Raw genomic sequence first — 12,959 nt, forward strand, 5'->3', positions numbered from 1 at the left:
CGGATCGTCCTAGAAAGCAAGCTACCCGAGGCTGATTGGGTTCAAGCTAGGTACGACGAGCTCGTCCTGTTAGACGAACAGAGGTTGAGAGCTTTACATCACGTGCAAGTGTACCAAAAGCGCATCGCAAGGCAATTCAACAAAAGAGTCAAACCTCGAAATATCAAAGAAGGTGATTTTGTATTAAAAGAAGTCCGCGCACCTACTACGGACGCTCGAGGAAAATTCCGGCCTAACTGGACAAGACCATATTTCGTAAAGACCATCCTACCTGGCGGAGCAGTCCAACTAGCTGACATAGACGGAGCGGAATTCGCTAACCTCACGAACTTAGACCAATTGAAAAAGTACTATATTTAATAAAATCCAGTCCGGAGTTAAGGCATCTAATAAAACACGTTAAGACTCATAAGCAAGCATTCTTACATTACTCTAAGCAAGCGGCATAAAACTCGATAAAGTAGTACAAAACTTCAACGCCCAGGACTGGGCGCTGTTATTTTTCACGCCCAGGCCTGGGCGCCGATATTTCTTTCGCCCTTGAACGGGCGTCATTCTCTCTTGCCACCTATCCTCCCGCTTCTGCAAGTGTTCGTACTCCTTTTTCGAACCATCAAAAGAACCACGAACACTTGGGGGGGGGGGAAGCAGACGTATAATGAACACCCTTTCAAAAAAATTAAAAAAACTAGAACTACGCTCGACCTGATTCTGACAAGATACGTAGGCAATCCTTATCAAGGATTCGGTCCAATAAAAATTAAAAAATAATAAAGTCATGCAACGCATCAAGAAGAAAAGATATTGCAAAGGGCACTATACCCTAACCCATGCACGGGCAAGACCAAATAGAATGAAAAACAAAGCCACAAGAATTTTTCAGGAACAAGCCCAACAAAGGAGTATGGCACGAGTCGGCAAAAAACAAAAAAATAGTGAACATGCATATGCAATACCCCAAGTAGTCGGTTAGTCTAAAAATATTGTGCACTCTTGTATGAACTCATTATTTTTACGAAATTCTTTCCCTTTTCCAAATTCGTCGTTGGTTTAGAAAGCTAATATTACTATAATATGTTAAAGCAAAACCCACGAAAGGCTTAAAACATTCTTGCACCAAAAATCGCAAAAAAATATATATACATGCGGAATACAAGAATGAATATGTACAAAATAGGAGGTAAGCCTAAGACTCGTCATCGGCTCCATGTCTCCAAGCCTCGCCGGTCCATCCACTCCACTCCCCGTGGTATGAGGGCCCCCAGCCGGAATCACCCCAGAAATGAGGTTGTGACTGCAACTCGGGGCTAGGCTCTCGGGCCACCGACACGGAACGTCGTCTACGCTCCGGCTCGGACCTCTCCCCGGAAGAACTCACCCCCGCGTCGGAACGGCGATGCCGTAGGGGCGAGTGCCGTGCTCTCTCTCTCTCTCTCAAGACCGTGTCCCCCGCCCGAGGGACCCGCGTCGTCGGCCCCGGCTCGTCCAGCACCCGTCAACAAGAAAAGACAAAAAGAGAGTGAGTAACAGAAAGCCAAACAAAAGGTACAGATCAAAAGAAAAAAAGAGGGCACATCACCCGAGTAGAGTGGGGGCTCTTGCAAGAAAGTGCAGATCGGGCTCGAACCAACGCGGACTTCAACCGGTTGACCACCCCCACCATCACGTTGGCCGTACGGGCCGGGACCTGAAACAGGGATGTTAGTAACAAAAAAGGAAAAAATATAAGAAGAGGCACAAATAAAAGGTGCATACCGCCTGTACTCCCTCGGGGAGCGGAGCATGAAAAACCCGGTCTTCCGGGAAAGTCTCCACAATCTCGGATCCACTCTCTCCGATATACGAGATCCGAGCATCGGGAAGCACCCATCCCCCCAACGAAGGGTCAGGACACTCCTGCACAAAACACAGTAGACATAAACACATGGACACGAGCACGAAAACACTAAAATCAATACGAAAAGAGAGGGCAACTCACAGCGCCAGGCTGCGGGAGACGAAGAGAATCCTGGATAAACTGATGATAGCTAGCTCCCTCGATCACCAACTCCGTCGCCGGCACGCCAGTCCTCGAGTGGACCCTCCACGACTCGCCTATCGAGCGAGTAGACAGCATGGTCGCAGGCGGAGGCCTAGGCACCGAAAAAGCCCCGACCGTCTGCATGCGTACCCGCTCTCCCAGGTACCAGACAGGTCCCGGCGGCCAACGAACAAGACCCGCATCTGGCTCAGGGCATAACTATCCCTGACCAAATCATGAGTACCCCTAAAAGAGAGCCATGGGGTCCAAACCACCTGTTTTTGTACAAACACGGTCAGATCTCGCACATAGAAAATAAAAAGAATGACGAAATACGAGATAGAGGATAAGATTCTGTACATGCTCAGGGTTCCCGTCCCGAATAAGATCCCACACGGTATCGGGCGGTGGACGCACTGTCAGCTTCTTCTTCCAACCCCAACGACGACCGGCAGGAAACTCCAAAGGCCTCTGCCCCTTTCGGGGAGCCAGCCAAGGTAAGTGCTCAAAAGCCCACAGCTGCAAAAAGAAAAGACGATAAAACATCAAAAAAAGAGGCCCGGTAAAAGCGAGAAAACAAAAGAAAGTCTAGGCACATACCTCGATCAAACGCGGCACTCCCGCTAATGTAATCACAAAGTGACGTCTACTCGGGTCCGAGTCGCGCACCGCCAAACTATCTGGCCGACGAGCGTCGCATAGCCCAAATCGCCCAAGCGATAGTCACCTAGTGTAGACACGTCATCCACCATGCCTATTCACCTCGGGTCAAAGGTGTCAGTTGGACCCGATAGAAAAGTGGAAGTAATAAAATGGAGGTAGAACAGCCGAGCCTGTCTCGAAGGCTACTCCTCTACCCCATGCTCTAAAGCCCACATCAGGTCAGCGAAAGGTATCCCACGGGGCTGGTACGAAGGCAATCTCTTACCCATCCACGAACCCAGGAGCCTGGTACCCTCAGCAACAGTCAGCGATGGGCCATCCGACCGCAGACGAACAGGGTTCCCTGTAAAGCTCAAGCCCGTCAAAGCCGTGTAGTATTCGGGAGTGATCGTCATCTCGCCCCATGGAAAATGGAAGGTGTTGGTGGTATCCCACCACCACCTCATGAACGACCGCAGAAAGGACAGGGATATGTTAAGCCGCAGTATTTCCCAGAAGGTCTCGACCACCGGAAACAGTGAGCTCGCCCTCACCAAAGCCTGGGTGTCCGAGCTCAGGAAACTAAAAACGGTCTCACTCGTTGCTGCGCCATAGCCGCGAACCGTAATCCCTCTCCTCGCGTGAAGGCGGGAAGTCACGTGGTGCTCTAGGTCGTAGTGCAGATCAAGACCGTCGTAGAGCTCAGGGCCCACCCATAGGGGACCCGCGCCAGTAGACTGACGCGACATGCCACGCTCCTCGTGGCCACCAGAAGGAGGTGACGACTCGTCAGACATACTGATCAATAATACAATAAGACATTATACCTTTAACAAAACTGGCACTCACAACAATCACTAAAGGAGTGCATTCCGCTCATAAAATGGAGTCATACAATTTTTGTTCTCTAAGACATGATACTAAGTTCATATCGAGCAAAAAGTTCCCTAAACCAAAATAATTCTTCGGGCAAGGAGACTCACCTGCTCTAGGAGAGCATTGAGTTCCTGCCTGGTGACAGGATCTGTCGACATAGGATGCCGAATAAGCGAGGGCCGATTTGTCCCGTTTCCGGGGGCCCTCTCTTCTGCCACCGGGGTAGACGGCGCAGTGTCCCCCTCCTGGTGTACAAACCGCGCGCCGTTTCTGCCTGGCTGACCTGTCGCAGGCATAGCTTCTCGAGAACGCGTGCTGACCATGGCTTGTTGAGGGCCGATTTGGGGCATGATTATTGCCTATGTGTGTAGCTCTTTTATATTGCACCATCTGTTTCAAGTAGAATCATCATCATCCAAAAGATGCGTGGCAAAAGCATGGAAATTTGATATCTACTTCGCCTGCAATGCACAACTGACCTAACACGTATTTGTGATATATGAGATATGAGTTCATGATCATGGGAATGAAGGCTGAAATAGCTGTCAAGCCATGGAGAGAGGTGGTGGGGATGGCATTGGCGGTTGGTCAGAGTGGTGTAGAAGGGTGGTTAGGGGTGAGAGAGATGAGAGAGAAAATAATTGAGTAATATATTTCAGATTCATTTGGCTCTTTTGTTGTGGTAATTTTCTACATAAATAGCTTACTTGAGACCTCGATAAAGGGCCCTCAATTCAGCACGAAATGTACTTCAAACATAAATAAAAGTTAAGAGTACTCCTACGATAAGAAGTGATTAATTAAAAGTTACATTTAGGTCAACGACAGAAGTACTCCTCCTCTTAGGAGTGATTAATTGAGATTACACTTAGGCCAAGGGCAGAAAAACCCTTATCGGCACAATCAACAATCCAATTACATCCTTCAAACATAAATAAAAGTTAAGAGTACTCCTACGATAAGAAGTGATTAATTAAAAGTTACATTTAGGTCAACGACAGAAGTACTCCTCCTCTTAGGAGTGATTAATTAAAATTACACTTAGGCCAAGGGCAGAACAACCCCTTATCGGCACAATCAACAATCCAATTACATCAGACAATCAACAATCCAATTACATCAGAAAATATCACTGACGGAGCACCAAACCTCAAATCACCAACCAACTGAAAACATGAACAACTCCTCCATCACCTGAAAACATGAACAACTCCTCCATCACTTAACATGAACAAAAACATGCTACAATTTCATGCAACATTAAAAAAATTTGGCAGCAACAATACAAGTCCAAAAGGCACTCTAAAAACGCCATCAAACATGCCAAAAAGTTGGCAGCAACTCAACAACAACTCAACAACAGTACAAGTCCAAAAACCACTCTAAAAATGCCATCAAACATGCTATAAAAGCAAATTAGAAATTAGAACATGTTCATACAGAACATGTATGGGCTTTCTCGAAATAATTTGAACATGTATGAGCGATTCAGACGCTTGACACCGACACCGACACAGGACACCGAGTCCATGTAACATAGAAGGATTGTGAGTGGTTAGCCACTTTGTATTAGCTTTGTTTTGTTGAGCAGGTTGGGGTCCTAGTTGGCTTGACCTTTCTTAGGTTGTAAATTGGTGTGGTTTTTTGAGCTTAATGGAATTTTAAATTACTTATCAAAAAAAAAACGAACATGTTCATACATTTAATAGGAATCATATAAGCTCAAAATCTACTACAAGTATATTAAAACAAACACACACCCACACACACACACACTCACTCACTCATCAATTTTTAACAAGGTTGTGCCATGTGATAATCTTGTTTTTATTTTAGTATAAAGTAACAACAAAGTATCGATACATAACTTTATCAAGAGCATATTCGACTTTTAAATTCAGCAACCCATATTAATGCAGTGTGACTTTTGTTTGGAAAAAAAATCAATTAACCCTAAATCTTAGTATTCCTAATCAAAGAAAATACTAGTTACCTCCATTACGCAGGGGGTTACTCAGACAAGACATCTGTACGAAACAAGTAAAGCCATTAGATCGAAATTAGAAATCCCAAATGAATTGGATCAACTAAAAGAGTCTGAAGTAAATTAAGAATTGCTTACCAGGGCCAAGCATAGAAACAATTTCAGCCATCTGCCGCTCAGAACTAAGGTCTAGAAAAATATGGATCATGGTTTCGTTAGTAAACTGGTCCATTACCGCTTGTGTCATTCCGAAACGCAGGTTGTGGTGTCGCACTAATTCACTGAGAGCAGCACCTAACATTAACTTTAACTGAGAATCAGATCTCACAGGGACATAGCTTGTTGAGGGGCAGACGTGTGTGGGGCAGCCAACAGAGTGGCTCCGTCCACGACTAACTGACCGTCCCCTACTAACTGACCTACTACTATAACTGGCTTTAGCTGTTGCCCCACCATCTGCAGGGGTCCTAGGCACTCTTGGGACAGGGTCACGTTGGTACAGAATAAAAATCTTTCTGTCCTCGTCCCCACGTGGAGCAACTCCCTGCCAAGCACAAAAGATACATGAGTAGCAAGCCCTATCATGTTTTCTATATAGATGATGTGTCTTAATACCACCTTATAGTCAATGTATTTTGAATGGTAGTAATCCACTCTGTCCTTGCAATCTTCAGCAGTGATTCCAGTTCTTTGAAGCCTGGTGCAAAGAAGTTTGGCGAATCGTATCCAGAATGGATTAGTGAACTGCCAATAGACTGACGCGACATGCCACGCTCCTCGTGGCCACCAGAAGGAGGTGACGACTCGTCAGACATGCTGATCAATAATACAATAAGACATTATACCTTTAACAAAACTGGCACTCACAACAATCACTAAAGGAGTGCATTCCGCTCATAAAATGGAGTCATACAATTTTTGTTCTCTAAGACATGATACTAAGTTCATATCGAGCAAAAAGTTCCCTAAGTGAAAAAAATTTTAATTAATTCCAACAAAATGAAAATTCTTCCATAATTTGTCATTCATGAATTATGAGGAACGCAAGCAATATACCAAGAACACCTACATTGCAAGAAAACACTAGAGTCGTAGGTATACTTGGGGGCTAGCATGAAAATGCCCAAATTCAACAAGAATCAACATACTTGCGAAAATTAACATGCACAAACTAATTAACATGTTATGAGGAACATTTCAAACTATCTAATTGAAGGAAAGGGGCACAAAATCAAAAACCCCCAAATCAATTTCATGCATAAAAATACTTGACAAAAATACTGAAATTGACAAAAAAGCTCAAAATTACTGAAAATTACTTACATTGGGAAGGTTAGGAAGTGATTTGGAGTAGAATTTGTAAAGAAAAGTGAAGAAACGAGCAAGAAATCAGTTGAAAGAGATGAGGAGCTTGAGCGAAAATGGTGGAAATGGGAAAGGAAGGAGACGGTCCGCGAATTTAAAGACCCGTCTCCCCTTCGCGTTTTCAACGCCCAGCTCTGGGCGTTAGAAATTCTCGCGCCCAGAGCTGGGCGCTGAAAATGCTTCCCAGACAGCGAATATTCGCTGTCGGGCACGCGCAATCCCCTATTTTGTGTAAAATATCTGTTATCTTGATATTTCTTTCCCAAGAACGGTATTTTGCAATATCGTTAAAAATATACACAGTGTGGACCCACTTATAGGACACACCTGATCAGGAAATATTGCGGCCCACCAACAGGTTGTAATCACAAAAGCCCTTCTACATAGGCAAAATAAAAAATTCAAAATGGGTTCGCCCACCCTCAGCGGGCGGGGTCTGCGACACTAGCCGCGCAGGTCCTCGGTTTTCGAAAAATAGAATCTTCAAAAAACAAAATGAAACAGGCCCGCCATCTTCAGCCGGCGGGGTCTACGGCGCAAACCACGTAGGTCCTTATTTTCAAAAAAAAAAACACACAAAACAAATTACAAAATAGATTCGTCCACTTATATCGGACGGGGTGTCCACCCTAAGCGGACAGGTTCGTCATCTTTAGCCGGCGGGGTCTACGTCGCAAACCACGTAGGTCCTTATTTTCAAATATTCAAAAAACAAGATTCGTCCACTTTTTCGGACGGGGCGTCCACCCTTAGCGGACAGGCTCGCCATCTTTAGCCGGCGGGGTCTGCGTCACTGATCGCGCAGGTCCTTAGTCGCTGCAGCGATAACTTTTTCTGGTTTTCCCTTTTCCAAAAATTAAAAGGATTGGTTTTCCGTTTTTTCCAAAAAAGAGCGATGTGCTGGATTTTCCTTCGTTTTACGTCCCATAAAGACTAGGGGGTTTTCTCGTTTAGCTAGCCCTGAAAATGAGAGTCTTTAAAAACATTTTTACCTCGTGGTTGGGCTTGGCCAGGCCCAATTACACTTTATAGCTTTGATTTCGAAAACATCTGTAGCTACTCCCAATGACAAAGTGAGGAAGTTTCTACGCCTCTTTAGATACTTCCAATGACAAAGTGAGGGAGTATTCTATACTATCCGTTGACAAATCCTAATGACACGTGAATGATATGTCGACATTTCAAGTGATGACCCTTAAGTCAAATGTTATCACTCAGGGGCTCGTGAAACCCTCGCAAAACAGGTCACATACACCATGGCTTGTGTGACGCACTCCGTCTAATACTTTGACCATCGTCTAATCCCGAGACTCAGTCAAAGTGGGAGCTAACTGTAGACACCTACTTTTGTCCCCATTCCCGAAAGGGAAAGGTTCGATGATGAAAACGTAAATCTCTACTTGACAACGCATCTCCTATAAAATAACGAATCTCAATTCCCTTTTCATTTCACCCGAAACCTGCTATTTATGGAAACCTGCTAAAAATAGTAACTACCGTAAAGGGTAGCTTCTAAAAGTGGCAAGTCATAAAAGATAGAAACCTGTCAGAATTAGGTGTTGCACTCCAACATAAATCCTAATTGAGATAGAAAACTGCGGGAATCCTATTCCTAATATGATTCGGAAATAAGAGTTACGTATTAATTAAAATCCTAACGAGTCTAGAGTTCGTAACGGGCCCAGATGCATTCCGTCATGAAATTGATACGCACTAAAAGACTCGATTAACTCAAACACTCCGGATTCTAAGAGTCCGAATCTGACAAAGAAATGGCCCAAACAGCAATTTCAACGCCCAGCCCTGGGCGTTGAAATTGTCTGGATCCTATTCTCAACGCCCAGAGCTAGGCGACGAAATCTTTGGCGCCCAGGCCTGGGCGCTGAAAATACCTGGGACGTGTTTTTTCCTAATTTCTCGAGGATTAGAGTTCTACAATTCTATCTTTCCACGAACTCTTTTCTATAAATAGGGCCTTAAATTCGACGTGAAAACAAATTCGACGTGAAAACAGACACACACACACACAATTCATATTCTGAGTATTGACTCCAACCCTTAGCCTAAGCCTCACGCTGCGAAATTGTTCACGCGTTCTGTCGCAATCGATCCATAAATCGAACAGAACGTATCCTGTCCCATAATTTGAGATTCGTTAAATAAAAAGGAGAAATAGCAAAGTCAAAGTGGTTAGTTTTCTGAGAACCGTGACGCACCTCTCAAGGGTGCGTCGTAATGTGTCCCTTTTCGATGATTTAATTGTTTTCCTCGCCCTTTTTATGAACTGTTAAACTAACTAAATCTGATTGTTCTATCACGCCTAACAAATATAATATTTTTGGGAAATTGGATTATCATGCTAGGTCCCTTAATACTATTTAAATCAGATAATCACGATCGATCTAGTATTATATGTTGCATATTGCTAAAATCAACTCAGATTAGTTTAATAGTTAACGCATGTCCCTTCAATTATTTATGCTGAGCTAGTAAGGATATCCTGCCTCTGGAGTTATCGACGAGCGAAGTACTCCTCTCGGTAGTTACAGTCCCCCGAACCCTCAATCTCTACCTTGCGGGTGTATGTTGAGAGATCCCCACACCAGGGATCACAAGGGAACCTACGACCGTCGTGGTCAAACATAATTGCACTCCCTTTATGTCACGATAACCGGGTTTTGTCAGTTTTTCTCATTGTTGTTAAAAACTGAATGGCGACTCCTATATTACTAGTCAATTGGGTGTATACTCACAGGAAATCCAATTACACTTGTTTAAATAAAAGAATCGTCACACCCACGAGGGACGAGGTCACGCATTAGCCTCGTGCTTTTTCGACCCCCTCACACATAGGCAAAATGAAAAAGCAAGAAATTCAAAATGGGCTCGCCCACCCTCAGCGGGCGGGGGCTGCGTCACTAGCCGTGCAGATCCTCAGTTTTCGAAAAATAGAATCTTCAAAAGAAAACAAAATGAAACAGGCTCGCCATCTTCAGCCGGCGGGGTCTACGGCGCAAACCACGTAGGTCCTTATTTTCAAAAAATAAACACAACAAATTTCAAAATAGATTCGTCCACTTCTATCGGACGGGGTGTCCACCCTTAGCGGACAGATTCGCCATCTTCAGCCGGCAGGGTCTACGTCACAAACCGCGTAGGTCCTTATTTTCAAATTTCAAAAACAGATTCGTTCACTTCTATCGGACGGGGGTGTCCACTCTTAGCGGACAGGCTCGCCATCTTTAGCCGGCAGGGTCTGCGTCACTAACCGCGCAGGTCCTTAGTCGCTGCAGCGATAACTTTTCTGGTTTTCCGTTTTTCCAAAAAAGAACGATGTGAGTAGCTTTCCCTTTTTCCAAAGATTGGTTTTCCGTTTTTCCAAAAAAGAACGATGTGCTGGATTTTCCTTTGTTTTACGTCCCATAAAAACAAGGGGGTTTTCTCATTTAGCTAACCCTGGAAATGAGAATCTTTAAAAACATTTTTTACCTCGTGATTGGGCTTGGCCATGCCCAATTACACTTTATAGTTTTGATTTCGAAAACTTTTGTAGCTACTCCCAATGACAAAGTGAGGGAGTTTCTACGCACCTTTAGATCCTTCCAATGACAAAGTGAGGAAGTTTCTATACTATCCGTTGACAAATCTCAATGACACGTGAGGGATATGTCGATACTTCAAGTGATGACCCTTAAGTCAAATGTTATCACTCGGGGGCTCGTGAGACCCTCGCAAAACAGGTCACATACACCATGGCTTGTGTGACGCACTCCGTCCAGTACTTTGACCATCGTCTCATCCCGAGACTCAGTCAAAGTGGGGGCTAACTGTAGACACCTACTTTTGTCCCCATTCCCGAAAGGGAAGGTTCGATGATGAAAGCATAAATCTCCACGTGACAACGCATCTCCTATAAAATAACGAATCTCGATCACCCGTTTTCATTTCACCCGAAATCTGCTATTTATAGAAACCTACTATTTATAGAAACCTGCTAAAAATAGTAACTGCCGTAATGGGTAGTTGTTAAAAGTGGCAAGTCATATAATATAGAAACCTGTCAGAATTAGGTGTTGCACTCCAACATAAATCTTAAATGAGATAGAGATTACGAGAGAATCTTATTCCTAATATGATTCGAAAATAAGAGTCACGTATTAATTAAAATCCTAACGAGCCTAGAGTTCGTAACGGGCCCAGACGCATTCCGTCACAAGGTTAATACGCACTAAAAGACTCGATTAAGTCTCAAACACTCCGTATTCTAGGAATCCGAATCTGACTAAGAAAACAGCCCAAATCCTATTTTCAACGCCTGGCTCTGGGCGTCGAAATCTTTGGCGCCCAGGCTTGGGCGCTGAAATTTTCGTTCCTAATTCCTCGTGGATTAGAGCTCTACAATTCTATCTTTCCACAAACTCTTTTCTATAAATATAGCCCAAGTTCGACGAGAAAAAAGAACAACACACAATTATTATTTCTGAGTATTGACTCCAACCCCTAAGCCTAAGCCTCACGCTGCGAAATTGATCACGCGTTCTATCGCAATCGATCCATAAATCGAACAGAACGTATCATGTCCCGTACCTTGAGATTCGTTAAATAAAAGGAGAAATAGCAAAGTCAAAGTGGTTAGTTTTCTGAGAACCTTGACGCACCTCTCAAGGGTGCGTCGTAATGTGTCCCTTTTCTATGATTTAATTGCTTTCCTCGCCCTCTTTATGAACTGTTAAACTAACTAAATCTAAATGTTCTATCACGCCTAATAAATATGATATTTTTGGGAAATTGGATTATCATGCTAGGTCCCTTAATACAATCTAAATCAGATAATCGCGCTCGATCTAGTACTATATGTTGCATATTGATAAAATCAACTCAGATTAGTTTAATAGTTAACACATGTCCCTTCAATTATTTATGCTGAGCTAGTAAGGATATCCTGCCTCTGGAGTTATCGACGAGCGAAGTACTCCTCTCGGTAGTTACAGTCCCCCGAACCCTCAATCTCTACCTTGCGGGTGTATGTTGAGAGATCCCCACACCAGGGATCACAAGGGAACCTACGGCTGTCGTGGTCAAACATAATTGCACTCCCTTTATGTCACGATAACCAGGTTTGTCAGTTTTTCTCATTGTCGTTAAAAACTGAATGGCGACTCCTATATTACTAGTCAATTGGGTGTAAACTCACAGGAAATCCAATTACACTTGATTTGACAAAAAGAAACGGCACACCCACGAGGGACAAGGTTACGCATTAGCCTCGTGCTTTTTTCGACCCCTCACAATTAGCCTCGTGCTTTTTAGACCCCCTTACAGTTCCCACTGTCCCTCCCCAATTTATTGACTACCCCAAACGCTAATTGACAAAGACTACCCCAAACGCTAATTGACAAATCTTCCAAACAGTCCAGCAAATCCGAATTAAAGCTTTCGACTTAAACATTGTTAAGATTTCATTGATACTGATTATCAAGATGTCACTTACTAAAACAATAGTTTAACCGCCCACGCATAAACCAATATGTCTCACAATAATTCATTTTGTTTACAATTATGCTCGTATTTTTTCTTATCATATAAAATAAAATTAATTACATATTGTAATGAAAAAAAGTAAAAAAATAGGTAGAGAAATTATACCTAGACAGGAGACGATATTAGATAATTTAGACAGAGAAATTACGGTCGAATTTGCAATTGCATCAACGAGATCGGGCGGCGACAAGAAATCTGACAGTAACCCAAAGCAAACGCTGCGTACGTCCGGCGGCAATGTCATCTCTACCAGGAGTACTTAACTTAAAGAAAAAGTCATCTTTTAGCATTTCATGTAGTTGAAGAATAGTTTAGTGAACAGTTATATTATCCAAAAGATACAATTAATTAGCAAAAGGTGTTAACAACTTACAAGTGACTGAATGAGTAGATCGAACAACCACCGTGCTTGCTGACGGGTAGTTGGTGATTGACGCCGCTACTTGGTTGCGCCTACCACCGGAATAGTAAAGGAAGGATGAGATGAGGGAGATGTAGTTTGAACTTTGAAGGACGGAGAAACCAAAGCTA

The 12,959-nt window shown here is 43.6% G+C and overlaps 2 long non-coding RNA genes across 4 annotated transcripts; both read right to left on the reverse strand.

Moving 5' to 3' along the window:
- Positions 1-1,005: 1,005 nt before the first annotated feature.
- On the reverse strand, positions 1,006-4,126 carry LOC130462774 (uncharacterized). Its single transcript, XR_008923538.1, has 5 exons — positions 2,621-4,126; positions 2,381-2,539; positions 1,979-2,295; positions 1,756-1,896; positions 1,006-1,687 (listed from the first exon to the last, which is right to left on the reverse strand). It is a non-coding gene; the product is annotated as an uncharacterized lncRNA (long non-coding RNA).
- A 193-nt stretch (positions 4,127-4,319) lies between these two features.
- Positions 4,320-12,959, reverse strand: LOC110788610 (uncharacterized). 3 transcript variants are annotated; one of them, XR_002533414.2, is made up of 6 exons: positions 12,802-12,959; positions 12,534-12,686; positions 6,141-6,338; positions 5,661-6,066; positions 5,532-5,565; positions 4,320-4,732 (listed from the first exon to the last, which is right to left on the reverse strand). It is a non-coding gene; the product is annotated as an uncharacterized lncRNA (long non-coding RNA). The 3 variants fall into 3 exon arrangements; XR_002533413.2 differs by having other exon boundaries at positions 12,534-12,691; positions 12,802-12,958; XR_008923537.1 differs by having other exon boundaries at positions 12,534-12,708; positions 12,802-12,934.

This window comes from Spinacia oleracea, chromosome 6, assembly GCF_020520425.1.
Source record: "Spinacia oleracea cultivar Varoflay chromosome 6, BTI_SOV_V1, whole genome shotgun sequence".
Classification (NCBI taxonomy): domain Eukaryota; kingdom Viridiplantae; phylum Streptophyta; class Magnoliopsida; order Caryophyllales; family Amaranthaceae; genus Spinacia; species Spinacia oleracea.